The sequence below is a fragment of the Typopeltis vanoorti genome, chromosome 1, assembly GCF_054136105.1.
Source record: "Typopeltis vanoorti isolate ZY-2024b chromosome 1, IOZ_Tvanoo_1.0, whole genome shotgun sequence".
Classification (NCBI taxonomy): domain Eukaryota; kingdom Metazoa; phylum Arthropoda; class Arachnida; order Uropygi; family Thelyphonidae; genus Typopeltis; species Typopeltis vanoorti.
Genome location: NC_143549.1, coordinates 68,433,376 through 68,453,310, shown reverse-complemented (window position 1 = coordinate 68,453,310; position 19,935 = coordinate 68,433,376). Strand labels below are relative to the sequence as shown.

General features: G+C 33.2%; 1 protein-coding gene across 2 annotated transcripts in view; it reads right to left on the bottom strand.

Annotated features, from left to right (window-relative positions):
• The window catches only part of LOC150110064 (uncharacterized), an 84,752-nt gene extending 65,471 nt beyond the window's left edge, over positions 1-19,281 (bottom strand). The window contains exon 1 of one of the 2 annotated variants that reach the window (XM_090391032.1): positions 19,244-19,281. The gene's annotated coding sequence lies outside the window, so the exon portion shown is untranslated. Of the gene's footprint in view, positions 1-18,349; positions 18,589-19,243 lie in introns of those variants that run through there. The other variant, XM_090391024.1, reaches the window with a different exon arrangement.
• Positions 19,282-19,935: the final 654 nt, after the last annotated feature.

Here is a 19,935-nt window from a genome sequence, read left to right as displayed (position 1 = left end):
TCGATAACTTCTTGCTTTTTTATGACTTTAATTTACGGTTCATATATTAATAAACGTTGATAATTAAAATTTAATGCTGTTATATACACGTTATGTCAACCATGCCTTTCTGAATATCAAAAACCACACGATTTCAAATAGTGATTTAAAAAAAAAAGTAGGAAATAATTTTTTACTGTAGTATTATATGTAGTTACTGGATACGCACGATAATTATATACTATTTCTATCTCGATCTTTCTTCTAATCCTTATGTAAGGACTACTAACAATTTGTGATTATGAGTCGTAATTTTTTGCATTAAGTGCTCATCAGCACTTAATGCAAAAATAACACGTCTATTTGAATTATTATTATTATTATTATTATTATTATTATTATTATTATTATTATTACCCCTCTATGGAGCCTACATTACTCATAGTGGGAGGTTCATTCAACTGACAACATATTAACTCTAGAGAAATTAATATATAAAATATTTTTGTTGTTGGTAAAAAAAAAATTTAGTTGTAACAAATGGTTGCAACATATCAATAAGGGATTAAGAAAGAAAAGTTCTGGTTTAAAGAGTTATTTTCAGAGTTGCAACATAAATAATTGTTATTCAGTGATTTAAATCGTAATTGTTCAGCACTCCAAATATGCCGATTCCTTCAGAACAAGTTTTCAGAACAAGATAAAGTAATACTTTTGCTATTCGTTTAATACAAGTGTTCCAGCTCGATCCAACGGAGAACTTCCGTCTATCACTAGTTATAATCACAGTCTTGAAAAATTAAAAAAAAACAAAAAAACTGGCCTAATTTTATTCTGAAATCATGCAGAATAACCTTAAAGCGTCCTTCAGATTACTGGATATCCGAAAAAAACACTAATTGTTTTTCATTTATTTGTTAGAAACAACTAGTTGAAAACATTAAAACCGGCTGGAAGTGATATATGTTTTTATTATTATTATTATTATTAAATGGATTTCCTAGTTGTTGGTTTTTTGTTCCAAGATTACTAACTGATATCATCTTCTCTTTTTTTTTTTTTTTTTCAGTTTAAGCCCAATGTCTGCTTCAAGAAAACTGACTTTCACAAATTAAATTTCGTTAAAATATGTATTTTATTATTTTTTGTATTAAATAAATAAATCAAAGACTTTGATGATAACATCTATGCAAAAATCAGTTTTTACTCATGACTCCACGCTGCTTTTCATAATTGTTTTTACTAAACGCTATAAATTTGTCGCATTGATTCTTCCAGTTGTCCTTTCCATTTTTATGATTAGCGCTGTCACTGGGATTCCTTCTCCAAAAATTTTGTGTTGTTATTCAGCAAAGTTGCCTCCCCCCCTTATTGGAATTCATTTCATGATAATTGCTTTTTTTTTCATTAATTTCCATTTGTGATTGATTTTTTTTCTCTTTTTATTTTTTATTTTTTTTTAAATTTTTTCCTCTGATATATTTTTGACACCCGCTTTATGATACCTCCATCTTTTTGCTATGCTAAACTTGACAATAACGTTTTCAATCCTTTGCATTTCTTTTTTTTTTTTCAAGTAATTATTTCCTAGTCAAGATTGGACTACGAAAAATTAGTCCTCGTAAATAATTAATGTGTTGACGAAATTTTCTATAGAATTTAAAATTATCCAAAAAGGACAAATTGTCCAAAGACAAATTAGACATTTGAAAACTGTCCAAAAGGCGTTAACCAGGAAAGACCAAAATGCTTATGGAAGTTCAAGTAGGTACACAATACTGGGAAGCGGATTTCTGTACAAAAAATCAACTCCTTTAAATTAGGATAAAGGATTAGGATATAAGATAAGTTAATAAGAGATGTCATTAAATTGTAACTGGCAATTTCATCATTTTAAATAAATTTAATGATAATTCTTATTAACTTATCCTGTTTTTGTTGTTTAGTCCTAGCGCAACTTTCAAATATTTCAATAATAAAGGCAATATATCGTTCAATTTTAATACGGTAACGCGACATTAATTAACTTAATAATATGCATTTTAATTCTATAACATCTTAATATGGAGCATAAGCACCTTCTTTGGCTTTGATCGTTTTGATGTTTGCAAAACAGCTACGGGCTGAATTCGTGTTCTAGTTAATCAACCGGTTATTGATTTAAAATAATAAAGCAGATTTTCACGCTTAGATGAAACATTTAAGTCGTTTTCAAAAATGAAAGTGGATTGGCATGATTCGCTGTCTGTGGAAATATTTTAAAATGCAATAGAATTTCATAAATTATATAAAACAATTCGTTAAAGAAATTTTCTTAAAGAGTCAGAAAATGAATATAAAAATTATAAAGAACAAATAAAGATGTTTTTAAGAGTTCAAGGAGAGTACAAAGAAAGAAAATTGATTAGAATTAGGTTTAACCTTTATGTGATTTCCAGGCTCGGAAAAAAAAAAAAAATAAAAGAAAAAAAATAAAGAAAAAAACAGCAACCTGACTGAAATCAACAAAGCCTTTGCCATAATAAGGATTTGAATAATTGGATTACCTGATTGGTTGAAATTACGAAAAGGTCACTAAGGCCAGCTTTGCAACATATTATGTTTGTTAAATGCGTGCATCATCCAGCCGATTTGTCTGTTTTGTGAGTGAAGATTGCTTGAGTTTACAGGAAGGGGGAGGGGATGTCCATGCATAATCTAATAATATTTCTGTATGTAATCAGCTAATTAATCTTTAGTTGAAACGCCCTATTAATATTCTTCACGTTCTGTAGAGGAATTAGAATTCCCTTCTAATCCACCAAAAGGGCATAATAACTAGCAAATAAAAAATAAAAATAAGAACACTCCACCCCACTTACATTACGACTGTTTTATATCAGTCGTAATGAAAATCTGTGTTGTCTGATCTTGTATTTAATTTTTATCGATTTACTTTTGTTTCATATACTTTAACTTTTCAAAATTGGAAAGAGTTTTGTCATCTGCGATGCGTTTTTTCTTTTCAGAACTGGGAGACAACTGTAACATTGCCTTTATCTGCCGGTAATATTATTATATCGCTGTTGTTTTTTAGGCTTTTTATAGCCTATCGTTCAGCTGAAGAAATATTATCTGTTGGAGGTTTTGCATTATTAGTTCTGAAGATTACCATAATAAGATGCTTCTATTGCTGGAAAATAATACCTATTCAATACTTCAGGAAGATCCAACTCGAGAACTACAAAATCGCACCAACAATTTATTGAAAACAACAACTGAACTATCTCGCAACATTCGCCTTTCTCTACGCTCTCTTCATCCGCTAATCCCACGTATTTATGGCGTTCCTAAAATCCACAAGGAAAACATCCCTCTTCGTCCAATTGTTGAAGGTATTGATTCTCCGACTTCTAAACTTTCTAAACATCTTGCTAAATACCTCAAATATTTTTCTAACAAGTATTCGTTTTTCATTAAGAACACCACGGACTTTGTATCACACATTAAGGATATAACTCTCAATGAGAATGCCATCATAGCTAGTCTTGACATAGTTTCCTTATTTACAAATGTCCCTACGGAAGAAGTACTGATATTACTAAAAGACAAATTATCCAAAAAATGTTTGCTTTATTGACCCATTGCATTAAGTCTGGTTACTTTCGATATCAAGACACCATCTACAAACAAAACCAAGGTCTAGCGATGGGCAATCCTTTATACCCTATTTTTGCAAACATTTATTTAGAGGATTTTGAAACAAAAGCTATATCATCCTTCTCGTTTAAACCTAAACTTTGGAAACGTTATGTGGATGACATTTTTATTATTTGGAGCCACGGCCACAATTTTCTCATGGATTTTCTTGATCATCTCAATAATCAACATCCTAATATAACATTCATAGCTGAACTTGAATATGACAATTTCTTACCTTTCCTGGATATAAAACTGTCCCGCTGCTCTGGAAAATTTAGAATTTCAATGTATAGAAAACCTACACATACACTAATAGATATCTTCATAGTCAGTCCCATCATTTTCTTCTAGAAAAACTTGGAACTATTTCTACCTTAGGACATAGAGCACGCTCTCTTCTAAATGACCCGGATGAACTACAAAAAGAAATTAATTACCTTATATATGTCTTTAGACAAAATGGATATTCTGATAGAACCATTAAAAAATTCCTTCTAGATCCTCCTAGTCACCGCACTGAAGAAATAACCAATATTAAAGGTAATATCTCTATCCCATATATCAGTTCAGTTTCTCAAAAATTAGCTAGAGTTCTAAAGAAATACAAGATCAGGACTTTATTTACTACACTTCCAAAAATCCGCTCGCTAGTAAGCCATCCGAAGCCTCATCATCATAATCTGAAATATCCTGCCGTGTACAAGATATGGTGTGACTGCCATATCCCTTATGCTCCTCTATACGTAATTCAACAGATAAATCTATTGAATTACGTATAGAGGAGCATAAGAGAGACATCTCTTACAAAAGAACACGCGCCTGTGCCTTGTCCAGTCATGTTCTTTTCTCAAACAATTCTGATGATGAACACCAGGGTCATTCAGTATGCTGGGATAGATCCAAAAACATCTTTCGTTGCCATGATGAGTTTGAAAGAAAAATTGTGGAGTCCAGAGAAATCATCCTTAATCGTGAACATTTAAATAACAATTTCAGCTACAACCTCCTAGATAGCCATTCTGCTGTTGTTCAGTACTGGCGTTCACGAGAGACTGCAAGCACGCACTCACCGAACAATGCCAAGATCGAAAGAACAACTTAAATGTAACTACAACGTTTTTCATGTTAATTATGTTCTGCAATTATTTCTATGTTTCTCGGTTTTTTTAAGCTTCAGTGTTTTTAATGCTGTTTCATATTTTAAAAGGCACCTGATGATGTCTGTCAAAAGCCGAAACAGTAGTGTGCTATACCATTAAAACCTTACCATTATTCTCGGTTTCAGTCATTAAATTCTCTTTCTGGAATTTATTCTATTAAATCATCCTTATATGTGTTATTTCATAATAATCTACAAAAGATAAGCAAATCTTTAATAGGCAGATTTTGTATTATTGTTTATTATGCAGTAAGCATCGTCGTAGCTCTAGCAAAGTGGACGTAGGCGACACGACCATAAAAGACCTCGCTCAATTCCAAATTGTTTCGCCTTGGAATCCTGTTGTATTTGGTTAACGACTGAATGATTAATACCATCCAAAAGATCCGATTAATGGATGACTCTCTCTCTCTCTCTCTCTCTCTCTCTCTCTCACACACACACACACACACACACACACACCCTTTCTATTTCTGCCTTATGTTCTTCCATAGGTATTTTAATAATGACATTCCACTTTATTCCAAAACTGTAAGAACAGCAACTACTAGTCAACATCCACATTGTTCGACTTCGCATTTAATGAACCAATTTATTTTCCTCTTCTTTCATTCTATCTGCCTCTCTTCTTTGGAACAGCCTCACTCATATCCCAAAGAACTTCCCCCCCCCTCAGCTATTCAAGAAGCGTATAGACAGATCTTCTTTCTTCTTATTCTCTTGCCTGCACTTAGCACTATTATGCTATTAATCTTGAAGCATTTTGTCTGTGCCTAAACAGAGAAAAACGAGAAAACAGAGGGAACTCGATTTATGTTGGTAACCTGGATTTAGGTTGGTAAAATGTCAGAATCTTGAATAGTTTACTTGCCCTACAAACGAATATTTGGACTACAGATGAATATTTTCTTTTAGTTAAAAGTCAAGAATCAGATAATAATAGATCAAATAAAATTAACAACCCACTAGCTTTTTTTATTAAGTAATGCTCTTGAACAAGCTCATCTTCCGAATTAATAATCTTTAGTATTTGCTAAGGTTTTTGCCAGTCATTCCTATTGACACGGAACACACCTCTTTGTAGTTTGGATAACGCTCAAAGGTGATTATAAATGTCACTCGATAAATATTTGGAAGTCATCAATACTTGTTAAAGATATTTACAATTACAGTTTCAATCAACATTTCAAAACTACGGGATTCTAATATATTTTTCATTATTGTTTTCAGCATTGGAGCAGGTTTAAAATGAGAGTTCTTATTCACTCACAGTTCATGACATAATGGCAAGTAGGATGTTGTTTATCTCCTAAATTGATGACCTATAAATATATGGATTAATATCTATGAAATAACTAAATCCTTAAAATTGTAGACCTTTCCTATTTATCAGCTTCAGTATATTATTCTTAATTCAATAATCAAGAAGAAAGATAAAAAAGATAAAAAAGTTGCAAAATGGATTTTTTTTTGAAACTTTTCATTATTTATTTCAGAAAATAAATGATTACCACGTTATGTGGTTTTTGGTGCAATTCCTTAAAAATAGAATTTGGAAAAATAAATAATAAATTGTTTTTATAATAAAACTGGAATGTAATTTTCCAATTTTATAAATAAATAAGGAAATTTATGTTTACAAAAATGCAAAAACCAAAGAACCGCGTCAGAAATATATCTTGTACATGATATTTTTTTAAGTTATAAAAAATACACAGGTAAATGGAATCCCGCACTTTATGTTCGATAAATCATTATTGACAATGTTAACTCCTGGGACTGAATTTTTAAACTTCTAATGATGCTACTAATGGCATGTGTGCACTATCAACGCCAAGTGTGAAGTACAAAAGAAGGTCTAGTGACACACATGAATACCTTGTACCAAACATCACGAACTTACTGCAAAGTCATTAAATAGCAGAAAAAAAAAAAAGACCATTAAGATAACAAAAACTCCATATTTTGGAATATCCTGCATCTACTACGTTACTCCAATCCACAAAATATAATCAAAGTAAACAAATTGTTGTTTTGATGACCTGTATAGGAAGTACTGCATCGAGCGATTATTCAGTGAGATCAAAATCCTTCCTCCTTCCTACAACGTTGTTTAGAAATATCTACTATGGAAAATTTGTTCTCGATTTTATTCACTACGCTATGGAGTTCATGATTCTCTTTGTTCTCTATTTAATAATTTCGATTCTTCTTAATACTTTATTAGCATTCCTGTTCCGTCATAATGCAAACTTTTATGTAGTCTAACATATATTTCACCTGAAGTTCCTTTAAGATATCACTATTTCTTTTCAAGTCAAATCTATTATATCCAGCTGTTTTGCGCATGAATCTCATTTCAGAGCTTATCAGTCTTTTTCTGTCTGCTTGAGTTGTGGCCCAGGCTTCTGAACCATATATTAGGATAGGTCTTGTTACTGAGTGATGGATTCTCATTCTTATTTTCTTGCTTATCAAATATTTGAATTGAATATCTGATTGATAATTTTTTATTCCACTGTAATTGATTACTTTACGTTGCATGTCTTTCTCTCTTTAATAAGATAAGTGGTAGCCTAGATATTTGAATGTATTAACCTGTTGTATAATATCATCCTTGATGCAAATTTTGCTTCTAATTGGGTCTCGGCTTTAAATGCCATAACTTTGGTTTCGGAAGTGGAGATTTCCATTATGTATTTGCTATTTCATTTAATAAAAGACTGCTCGCTGTGGTGAATCTTCGTAATCTTCAATTAGAACCTGATCGTGGGAGAATAAAATTGTATCGATGTTGGTGTAATCATTTATGTGAATGCCAAACCTGGTTGTTTCCTTTATTATAATAAAATTAAAATATTATAATATTATTAATATAGATATTAAAGAGGACACCTTCGTTTATGTTCTGGGATTTAGATTTTTGTGCAGCTATCTTTATTATACTTGGGTTATTGTTATATATATATTGAAAATTGCTCTAATTAACTGGCTAGGAATGCCGTCATCCCTTAAAATTTCTAGTAGCTTATTACGATTGACTTTATCAACAGCCTTATTATAATCGATGAATAATATATGGGTCGCTAAATTGAATTCTCTTCTTTTTTCTATCAGGAGAGCTTGAGAGTGAAAAAGGCATCACTGCAGGATCTGCCTTTATGGAAACTGTTTTGTTCCTTTCCAAAAATATTTTCATAATATTTGAAAATTTCGTCTCTAAATATTTAATTTTGTCTCTAAGAGACTTGAATATATTTTATATATGCTGTTTAAAAGGCTAATGCCTCTGGAGTTTTGACATTCATTAATATTGCCTTTTTTGAAGATGGGGACAATCATTGCATTTTGCTAGTTTTCTGGCAGTTAGTGGCCATTTCAGGTCTTATTCATGAATTATAATAGTTTTTATCTGAAGTCTCCAGAGAATTTGAAAAGTTCCATATCGATACCCTCTTCTCCTGGGCTTCTATGGTTCTTGCATTGTTTAAGTGTTGATCTTAAATCTTCAAGGGTAAAGGAGTCTGTTGAATTATTTGCATTAGTTGAATTTTATATGGTTCTGAGAGTGGATCGTCATCAATTGCTCATAGTTCTTTATAGTATTTAAGCCAGTCTTCCAAAGGTATGGTATTGATCTTGATCGATTCTCGAAGGTTATTATTCATGTGTCTTATAAATTTTTATGTTTATGTTTGAGGTTTATCAATATTGTTTTCAAAATTGGTAATGAACTTGTTCCATTGAACTCTATGTCTTTTACGTGTTTCTCTTTTTGTTATTGCTCTTTGGTTTTTATATTCAATTTCATCCTATATTATGTTTGTGCATAACCATTTTCTATAGGCCTTCCTTTTTCATCTATGATTTTCCTGATTTCTGGATCCCAGTTATCCCTGATATAGTTTTCTTTTATCGGAGTCAGATAATGACTGTTCTCGGTTACCAAAAGTGTGAAATTCGTTTTTTAAAAATCTAATTTCCTATTCAATTTTGAAATTCTGCCGAAAAGTTTTTGTCTTAAGGCTTGAATCTGTGATCCCAACTCCAATGGTACATTAGTATCATGGGTGAGATAAGGGTTTCATTTTTCATTAATTTTTTTAAAAATATTTTTATTTATTTTTTACATAATCCGGAGAGATCATAGATGAAATGTTTACAAGCATTACTGGTCATGGATAAAGAGGACGGTGGTTTCACAGATCGGGCGATGAAATTCATCTCGCACATAAAGATATTCAATGTCTACTACATAATTCGAACCAGCAGCTTGTGGGTGGACATGCTATCCGCTTGTGTAAACAGGTTGGAGGCAGAGTTTGAAAGATAAAAAATCCTAGCTTTCTCTCATGTCATATGAGACTATTTAAATTCACCTTTCATTGAAAAGTCCTCACAATGAATCTTCTTCAGATAAAGGATTGGAGCCCAGGTTCTTCAACCGACGCCATTATAAATCACATATGTTTATTTATCCACATGCGAAAATTTATTTATTTTTAAACTTAATTACACTTCCAGAGAAATTCATGCACTAAGTATACAATACTGTTTCTAAAATATTTTAGAAACAGTATTGTATACTTAGTGCATGAATTTCAATTCAAAAAATAGTATCCATTGAAAGATATTTCGAAATTTTAAAATCAATATTTTCGGTTTGTTGACTATCATATAAAGATTTAAATATTTAGAAGTGATTTTTATTGAGTAAGTATTATATTCTCTTTGATGGTATTTGAGATTATAATCGATTCTTATGGTATAAGAGTGTTTTTGTGAGGCGGGGGGAGGAGGGGGGATTGAAATATTTTCATTATACTTCTGCCTCGAATATTATGGCGTTACATTATACTTCTGCCTCGAATATTATACTTAATTTTTAATTTAGGGAAATACTGTGATAGTTAAAGACTGATAATGTGAAACAGCATTAGAATTTTTTTCTAGATATGTTTAAGAAATAATGCATAAAAGTATTAAAGTGTGAAATATATTTTAAAAATAATTTATTCTCCAGAAATACACGCGTTTTCATTTCACTCTTTTTATGGCCAGGTCTCCTCCCGAATTCATTCTTCTTTTTAATCAAGAAATGATTGATTGAAGAGAATGTTAGCTTCAACTAAATACGTTCTTTCCTTTTTCCTTTATTTTTTATTTATTTTATTTTGTTTTTATTTTTTAAGAATTGGAAAGGAGTTGAGAAGTGAGAAATAAATAAAAGTAAAGAGGAAATATTTTCACTTGGAAACACTCGCGACATTACCGTTTGGTGAGCACTTTTTCTTTTGCCTTTCTTTCTTTCTTTCTTACAAGTGCTTTTTAAAATAACAAATGCAAAAAAGATCGTTAAAATAGCATAGCAAGTAGATTTGATGTGTAATTTCATGCATGAGGAAGGGCAAAGAATTTGTTTTGGAAAGTAAGTTAAAGCACTCTCTACGTACTTATTTTATTAAAATAGAGACGTAAATAAAGAAGCGCTCACAATTCATTGTGAGATTAAGGAGATCAATAGTCCATTCAAGAAACACTTTCGCATGTTTAAAATCCCAAAGAAGTCTTTAAAGAAACTTGCATTAAGAATACACAAAAATCGAAAGAAAAGACCAGTAAAAAAATGGTAATTTAAACAAACTGAAATTCTTATCGTGTTGATCCACTGTTGTGAATAAAGAACAGAAGTGACACACGATGAGTACCGAATTCTCATCATGATCATGAACACTCTCTCACAAACGAGTATGATTGTCTTCTAAACAGCTGAAGTACTGACGATATCGGGATGGCTGATTACGCTGATGCTAATCCACTTTCACAAATATTCAAACATCAGTGATCACCATGATTACATGGATGTTTGAAGGGGTTTAAAAAATATTCTACGTTTGGTTGAAGCAAGGTTTCGCTTCCAGATTATGGAAATAATAATAATAATAATAATAATAATAATAATAATAATAATAATAATAATAATAAATATAAATAAAAAATTTCTCACCCGTAGTACTGATAAACTTTAAGACATTGGATTTCTTCATTTTGATCGATCTAGAGGTAATGTTTCCCAGTTGTTTATGTAGATGTCGCTTCCCCCTTCCCCATATTTGATTTGAAGTTATTTTTAAAGCTTCTTTACACTTCTCTCTTTCTTTGGTCTTCATTTAGCTCCGATGTATGTAATAAAGTCTTAGATATTATTCGTTCATTACCTCTTAAAACAGGATATCGTTACAGCCAAGAATATGATTCTCGTATTTTTAAATTTTCCTTCATGGGAGCCTGGAATCCCTAGAAGGCACACGCCAGGGTAACAGATAGAACTCTTTTCAGATCCGTGATAAGAAGGAAATGCAATATCTCCCCTAACCCAACGGAAAACAGCAGCGCCCGATCCATAGTGAGCTACTGCAACAGCATCTGTTCCCCATGTTAGGGACGGCTTCACGAACCATTAAGGTTAGTCAGATGAATGTAGATAAGCTGACTGTACAAAACACGACTAAAATCTGGGACAATATGAAAGTACAAAGGAAAAGTACGGCCGGCTCGGACGTTTCCCGGATAAACAGGTCCGCTTATCCAAATGAGCGATCGAGAAGCATGGATCGAAAAGTCAGCTACCAAATGAAGTACAATAAGAGTAAAACTAGCAAGAGATATGCTATCAGTAGGAACGTGGGCTACCAGTACTTTGGAGGCCCTTGGAAAGCTAGACTCATTTTGTAAGGAGATGGAACGCTACTGATGTGATATCCTTAGATTAGCCGAAAAGTGGAAGAGTCAATTGGTCTGGAAATAGTGGTAAGCAAAAGAGGAAGAGTAGCATTATTAGGATATGAACCAGTAAATGAAAGAATGACAATTGCAAGATTTGCAGTAAGACCATTTACATTAGTGTCCATGTCTATTCACCCACTTCAGAAAGTACTAAAGAAGAAATAGAGTTATTCTGTAGCAACTTGGAAGCAATTTTGAAATCAGTACCAAAGAAAGATATACAGTTTTTTGTATATATCTGGTGTCTTTGGTAGTGATTTGGTACATTCCAATCTCCTGCAGGATGGATAACAGAAAGATCAAAACCTTGATTTTGGTGCAAGGGCCGGTTGAAACAGAAGAGGACGGCCAAGGCGAGAGTGGTAGATGATGGGAAGAACTGGTCGAAGGAGTTTGCAGGATTTGAGTCACCTGGCAAAGGATAGAGAGGAACGGAAAAAATGGTGAACATCACACATCAATGGGCATTGGACCAATGGGCACTGATAATGATTTTAAATTTAAAGTTGATAAAAGTTTTGGTTTCCATTTTATAAAGTTTGAACTAGTATGCAAACATGCCTGTAAATTTCTTTAGCTTTTTATCTTTTTTATTGGTTGGCATTTTTTACCCTTTTTCTTGGCAAATGAAGAGAAAAAAGATATCATATGACCCACATTGCTCTCATCGTTACAACGTATCAGTAAGAAGAAAAATTTCTTTCTTAAGATGTCTTCGTTTGTCTTTCAGCGTAGAAAGCTTGACATTTTCTCACTGAGGTCTATTAAACTGACATTCCAAGTATATGTTTTATAATGGGTTCTACAACAGAGAATGATATCTTTGCATCTTAAGATAGAGAAAGGAGTTATTTCCACTACACTTGATGCAAAGAGACATTTTGCATTTAGTGAAGAAGAAGAATGGAAAAGAGAGAAAATAAATTAAGAAATCCATTGTGGATTATGGTAATAATTTGGTTCACATATCCTCATTTTCATGCACTCAATTACTCAAGGCCGCTGTTTGCATTACTATCTTGGTTTTACTAAACCAATGAAGGTAAAAACTTATTTTTTAATGGGTTAGAAATTCAGTTATTTGTCGTTTTCATACACCCATGAAAGTGGTTCAAGAAATAATTACAATCGTGTCTGTTGTCTCGAGGAAGCAACCTTACTAGTTTGATGAAGGTCGCGTTTGATGAATGTATGGTTTTACTAGTTTTCAATGTTGCTATAACTAACTTGCATATTCAGTTCTGCACTGTGTTCCACTTAAAACGATTTTGTATAATTCCGTAGCAAGGGCATAGATCATTGTTTCTATATTATTTGTCCAAATACCGGGCATGTCTAATTTAATCAAAATCAGGACTGATAAACCTGTATAATCATCATTATGCTGTATCAGCAACCAGAATAATAAAAATAATATTTATTTTGAGAAAATAATAACGATCTTAGAGTCACTAGAACGAGGACACTATATGTAATGCATTCTCAGTATTTCAAAACACAAACTATATTTGCATAACATAACTATTACATGAAATTGTATTATTGTTGAACTAAATATTCATTTTCGGTTTGACTGAAATTCTGTTTTGTCAACATGGGAAATGAAATGAAAAACTTAACCCAGACTTTTTTTTTTTTCGTTCAGTGCAAATGTTGATTTACATATTAAATTCCTTATAAAGTTCTTTCCCTTTTTTTATAATACAACAATTCCATACATAAATGTTGAAAACATCTTCTACACCTTGGATGGATTAATGAACATATATGTATGCGGAAATTATGAGTATTTCCAAATTGAATTGAAAACCTGAACGAAGATACTTTTTGTTTTGTTTTACAATAGTATCACTAACTTTGAGAATTTAAATAGTAGAGAGTTGTGGATATTATCACGACTAACTACACAGGCAGTTTTTAACTATGTTGAAATATATATTGGGACAGTGCAATATATTAGAGAAACCTAAATTATATACTTCAATAGCGGGTGCGCTCTTCTCCTTCGGCCATGATCTTATCACACTGTCGACTCTTCTAGACATATCCTATACGGAAATCTTAGCAATCGGATATGGAAACGATCAGCCTGGAGTTCAGAGTCTATAGGGATTCGGGCAGCAGTAGTAGTGGGGCACTATGTAAAGAAGTACGTGACTTAGTTTCTAAAGGGTAGTCGCACATAAACCAAATATCAACCATAGTGATAAACACAGCAGAAGATGCTAACCGAGTAATAATAATAATAATAATCCAGAAAGCAGCACTTTTTGCTTCATCTCACATTTTACGACGATATCTACTCCATTTCTATGCCTTTAGATAACGCCTGACTTGAACTCATTTGCCAGTCAAAGATTTCACTATGTTGTTACGTGTTTTTTGTTACTCTTTGGCTATGAACTCTGTTAATTGGACAGAAAATGATAATAATAATAATAATAATAATAATAATAATAATAATAATAATAATAATAATAATAATAATAATAATAATAATAATAAATACATCTTGAATGGTACGTAGAACATCAGATATGGAAGGAAGAAGGTTCGCAATATCATGTGCAGCTTCTCTTCTATAGCAACCGAAGACTAAAGGACTATTTACTTGGTTTCTTTCTTCTTCTACTTCCTCAACCTCCGTACACTCTTTGAACACCTGGATGGTTGTTTCCATATCAGACTTCGGAGATTTCTGTATCACCCCTTTCTTTGGACAAGCACTCTTGGGTCTTTGGTGTAAGCTTCCTGGACCTTTCTGTGCTTTTCTTAGCTGATGTGTGTGTGTGTGTGTGTGTGTGTGTGTGTGTGTGTGTGTGTGTGTGTGTGTGTGTGTGTGTGTGTGTGTGTGTGTGTGTGTGTGTGTGTGTGTGTGTGTGTGTGTCACCTTGTTATTTTCGCTAACTGATAATGCTGTCTAAATTGATTTTGGTTGAGGCAATCTTTTACCAATGTCACGACCGTATAGACCACTGATATAGCATCGTATGATAACACCTCTTTGAAAGTCCTTAAGTTCTACACATGTCAACGACAGTATATCTGTGTGCGTTCGCCTCTGGTGGGGGGGGGGAACATATTTGTTTGCATTAAATAGTGGTATAGACCACGTGATTACAAGAATCTAAGTATCAGTATGTTTCATTCTAAAATATGGGCGTCCTATCACTTTTAAACTTGGTGTATATGCACGTTTGTTTCTCCATTATGATTTTATTTAATCTTAGAAAAAATATGCAGTAAAATGAAAGTTACTTTTCATATCGTCGGACATTGAAAATTTCTTATGAATGTGAATCATAAAACTGCTTCTGGAAATTCGTCAAGGCTGTTTTCAGTACAACACATTAACACATATGATAAATTAATAAATCAGTTATTACAAGACGACTGGACATCAAAAGAGCAGCAAACAGTAAGTAAGTCGTTTATTTAATAAGCTTAGGTTGAAAACTCTTCTGAAAATCTAAACCAGTAGTTTTTAATGCACACTCGGCATCCAGGGACTCAATTTCATTCCATTGTGATTTTTGATAAAAAGGGTTATTTGTTTATGAACAACTTCTTTCGCCTGTTGTTAATAATGGTGTATAACAAAGTGTTAGCCCTTCTGTGGAAAATTAATTTTTAATAAGGGCAAGTCCTCAGTAAGATCAGTGAGGACTTCAAGAGAAGAGTAAGCATTATGGACTAAATTCATTTTATTTCAAACACTATACGTATTTTTACGCGCTGACACTTATTGTAGACTGCCCACTAAATAATGATTTGACGCCAGTTTTGACGCTAATTGTTAAATTTGTCATTTGACATTTGGGCATCAAAAGCAAAAGGAAAAACAAACATAGAAATTCACAGAATAAAGTCGCACGAGTTCATTCCATTCGCTAGATTAGTAGGTGTGTGGAAATCTGATAACTAGTCACTGATTTTCCGCTGTACCAACTCATGTGCGAATGCTCTATGGCGATCGTCAAATTATTCTTTAAAAAAAAAAATCTTAATCTGTAACCTGAGTAAACATCTAATTGGTTTCCGGAGCAACTTAACAGTTCGAACAGTGAAAGCGATCTTTACTCTCTCTCTCTCTCTCTCTCTCTCTCTCTCTCTTCCAGAGATCAACCGGTTAGAAGAAAACAGTAACAACCCTCATACTGACAATTAAAAACACTACTTAAAGAATTTTTATTACGATCAGGTTCTTATTAATCACTGTAATCAGTTTTTTTTTTTAATTATGCCTATCAGTAATGTTATAATTATAGAAATGATTAATTATAATTCCTATTATTATATAATAATGAAAGAAAGTGGTGTGACAAATCGTCCCATCAACGGTCAAACTGTAACCTTTTGATCCACAGTAGATCCAGCTGTTGGATCAAATACAAGAAACAAGAAGAGAAAAAAACATATTAACGGGATTTAAAATATTTACGTTATTTAAAAGAAACGAAATAAGAAAAAGAATTTCAAAGGATGAATGAATGAATGAAAAATAACTTAGTATGGAGATGAATTTAATATGGCTGTTAGCATTGATTTGAGAAAGAAATGAAATGCCAGTTTAGAAGAACAATATTCATATCCATTAGCATTTCAAACTTTTTGAAACTAACTAATTTTTGAAAATATATAATGTTGTTCGATGATTCTGACGAAATTTTGTTTAGGATTAAATTAATATTTCATGAAGGCTACTTTGCACCCGAAGGAGAAAGTAAATAATAATAATAATAAAAGAGATGCAGCACTTTATCAAAATAATCAAACTTGTCTTCGTTAACAAATAACGCGACCAAAATGTCCAAAATAATTTCGAAAAAATAATACCAATGAATATTACAGGAAACGAATACAAAGAGCAGTATAAATATATAACAATGTACTCTGTCACTTAATCTTATTTTAAATATCAGGATACCGGACCAAAGTTAAACAGCTATCCAAAAGCTAATAATTTATGACCTTCACGAACTATTCCTCTATTCTATGTTGAAAATATCAAATCGCGCGAAACTCAGCATGAAATTATTATTATTATTATTAGTAGTAGTAGTAGTAGTAATAGTATATACATCTTCAGGGTGTCAGAAATTCATTCGAGGATTGACTCACCTTTCCTCAAAAACATTCTTTTTTTAAAAAATGCAAAATGTCTTTGAAGTTTCCTACTCTATTATTATTATTATTATTATTATTATTATTATTATTATTATTCATTGTGTACAATCAGATGGTTATTTTAAATACTGCACATTTATCACCTTGCGTACTTTTTCTTTATAACCTTCCTTGGTCTTTCAATTTTGTTGTGAACAATACAATTTCCTAACCGTAATATTTACATTTCTGATCAGTGAAGTGGCGTTTTGAAGGTGATCAGTTACGGTCGATGCGACCTCTGGCTTTATCTTCAATTATAATTGAAAATTATTCAAAACGTATTACACCAGATTTTGAGATTTCAAAGTACACTTCAATTTGGAACATTAATGAAAAAGTATCATGTATTCGTATTTCATTGTCATCCAACGTGTTCAACCGTCTAGTTATTAACCCGTTCATTATATCGAACATAACGACTTGCAAATATGGTGTCACATTATCTGCGTCATTATTTCCTGGTTATTAAGATCACTCCACTAGTATATGTACATTGCAGTCGTTGAACAAACAAGAATTATCCTAACACACACACACACACACACACACACACACACACACACACACACACACACACACACACACACACACACACACACACACACACACACACACACACACACACACACAACACACACACACACACACACACACACACACACACACACACACACACACACACACACACACACACACACACACAAATCTTCCCAACACATTACACCGAACGATTAAACTAAAACTTCAGCGCATAACTATCATTTCCCTTTTGTATAACCGATATTTACGAAAGCGTCAGAGCCTGCCTATTTAACTGTAGCTGGAATTCCTCAGATAATTTATCTAGGCCAAATTTCAACTTTTATACGTAAAGGTATGAAAACGTACTCGTAAGAGGAGACCGGGGTAAAATTCGTTGAAGGCAACTATAACGGTATCGTGCCTGATACAGAACATTGAATAAATACAGTCATAACTGTACAACTAAAGTACACATCATTGGTCAGTGACTGATCTAATTATCTATTATAAATATATAATTCACTATTCCATTGAAACTGTGCAGCTGTTATTCTAATGGTAAGTCAAGCAATAATACACATACGCACCAGTATATCTTCAACTAGTCTTTATAAGCATACATCAATTTTTTCATACATCGTTAATTGTTTATGGTTTGTAATTTGAATTAATTTTGACAATCAACCTTTATCTAGTATGCAAAACAGTTATTTTTTAATACATATCAATCGTCTTGTAGTGAGAAAAATATTGACTTTACATTCCTTATAGTTCCTCAATGTTATACGAAAGATCTTAAGGATATCGAAGACTGATATAGTTCCCCGTATCCCTTGAGAAAGCCGTTATTTTCTAAATTGCACCAAACAAAATTGATATTACGTAGTTCCCTTATCAGCTGTGATCACTAGTTTACATTAAACACAACTTCTCTGGCTTTGATCTTTACCTATTATCCAATAGATGGAGCTGCTTAGATTCAAATGCGATATATGAAATATTTAACTATAAGCTTAAAAATGAAATGAAATTGGAAGATATTTGTACACCTACCTCATATGCAGGGAAACTGCGAAGGACGGAGATGACCCGTCTCCAGCCTACATAAAACCTGCACAGAACTGCGCCCATGTAAGACCGGCTGTTGACCGCCTTCAAGGACAAGGGCGTCTACTCTGTTTAGCCCTACCGTATGGTGTAGACCCTGTCGTATAGTGACGTCACGTTGATGTCAAACTAATCGTCTTGCTTGCTTAAGCACACGCACACACACAACTGTGTGACGGAAGGGTCCAACAAGATTCCTAACTACAGCTGAGCGCCTCCTGCCAAAGAGCGGGAGTCGAGTTACGTTTGGGAACACTTCACGCTAGGGCAACTGGCACAGGTGGCTATTGAGTGTGTGTGTTTGAGTGAGAGACAGAGAGAGAGAGAGAGACAGGGAAATCCTTTAGTCGTTGCTTCCCTGTACGACGGCGCAATCGCTGACGCCGAAAAGGTAACAAAAAACTTGCTCCGTTGGGAATAAACGAACTCCTTTACCTGAGGGCAACTTCCGACAGAAGAACCGACTTCTTATTAGGCTAGAAATGTAGGTCAGAACAGCCTGATGTAGAAGGGTTTCTGATGCTGAGCAGCCACAGCTTGCCATGAGCTCTGCAGGTTGCACTCTTCTGACCCTCGTTTGTTTGGGCTTTGAATTACCGTCTGTGGGGACCAAACATTGTCATGACAGATTTGTCCACAATTGACAGAATTGCTCACCACATGTTTCCATCAATCAGGAGGTCAAAGGATGATGTGTGTGTGTGGGGGGGGGGGGTTAAAACAGCGTAATTCTGTGTTTAAGATTTTTTTTTTTTTTTATCGCAAATTTGAACACGAGGTATTCGCTTTATCCACAAACTGTTACTTCACCTGTTAGGATATACACAGATACCTACTTACCTTTCCTTCCATTTAGTGCAACAGCTGCTTGCGTCCCACTTTCTCAACTTTTCTCCTCGCTCGATCTGCTCCGGGGCGTGCCGAGTGATTGTATCTCTCCAGCACTCCGTCAGTCCGAAATACAAATGAAGGCAAGCAGGTTGGCGGCCGATAAACAACAGTTTGGAACCGAACAAGGACGACACGCACGCACATGCATGTATTTGTAGAAGGGTCACCGCCTATAGGTAATCATTTTAGCCGAAAGCGATTTGGACTTTAACTCATCCAACTTTTAATTAACAACCAAGAGCTCGGTGTGTTGAATAGACTTGTTTGTTTTGAAGGATATGTGCTTCTGTACTTAGCAAGTAACAAAAGTTACATCCTGGATGGGGTTAAAAATGTTACAGAAATTAATCAACTGTCTATCGGTGTTCTCAACCGAATTATCTACAATTTGTCTTTTATTACAGCATCTGGGACATTTTACATAACTGTTACATATAGAGCTTTCTAAAAGAAGACTACTTATCATAAAGAAGTCCAAATGTATAAAATTGTTTCATTTATTTTGTTCTTGAACGACTCAGAAATGGAAAAAAAAGGAAGAAAAAAAACATCACGATGGGATAATACATAACATAAATATTTATAGGAATGTATCTCTTCCTTGACCTTTTACTCGCCATGTGCTCAACATAATCACTTTT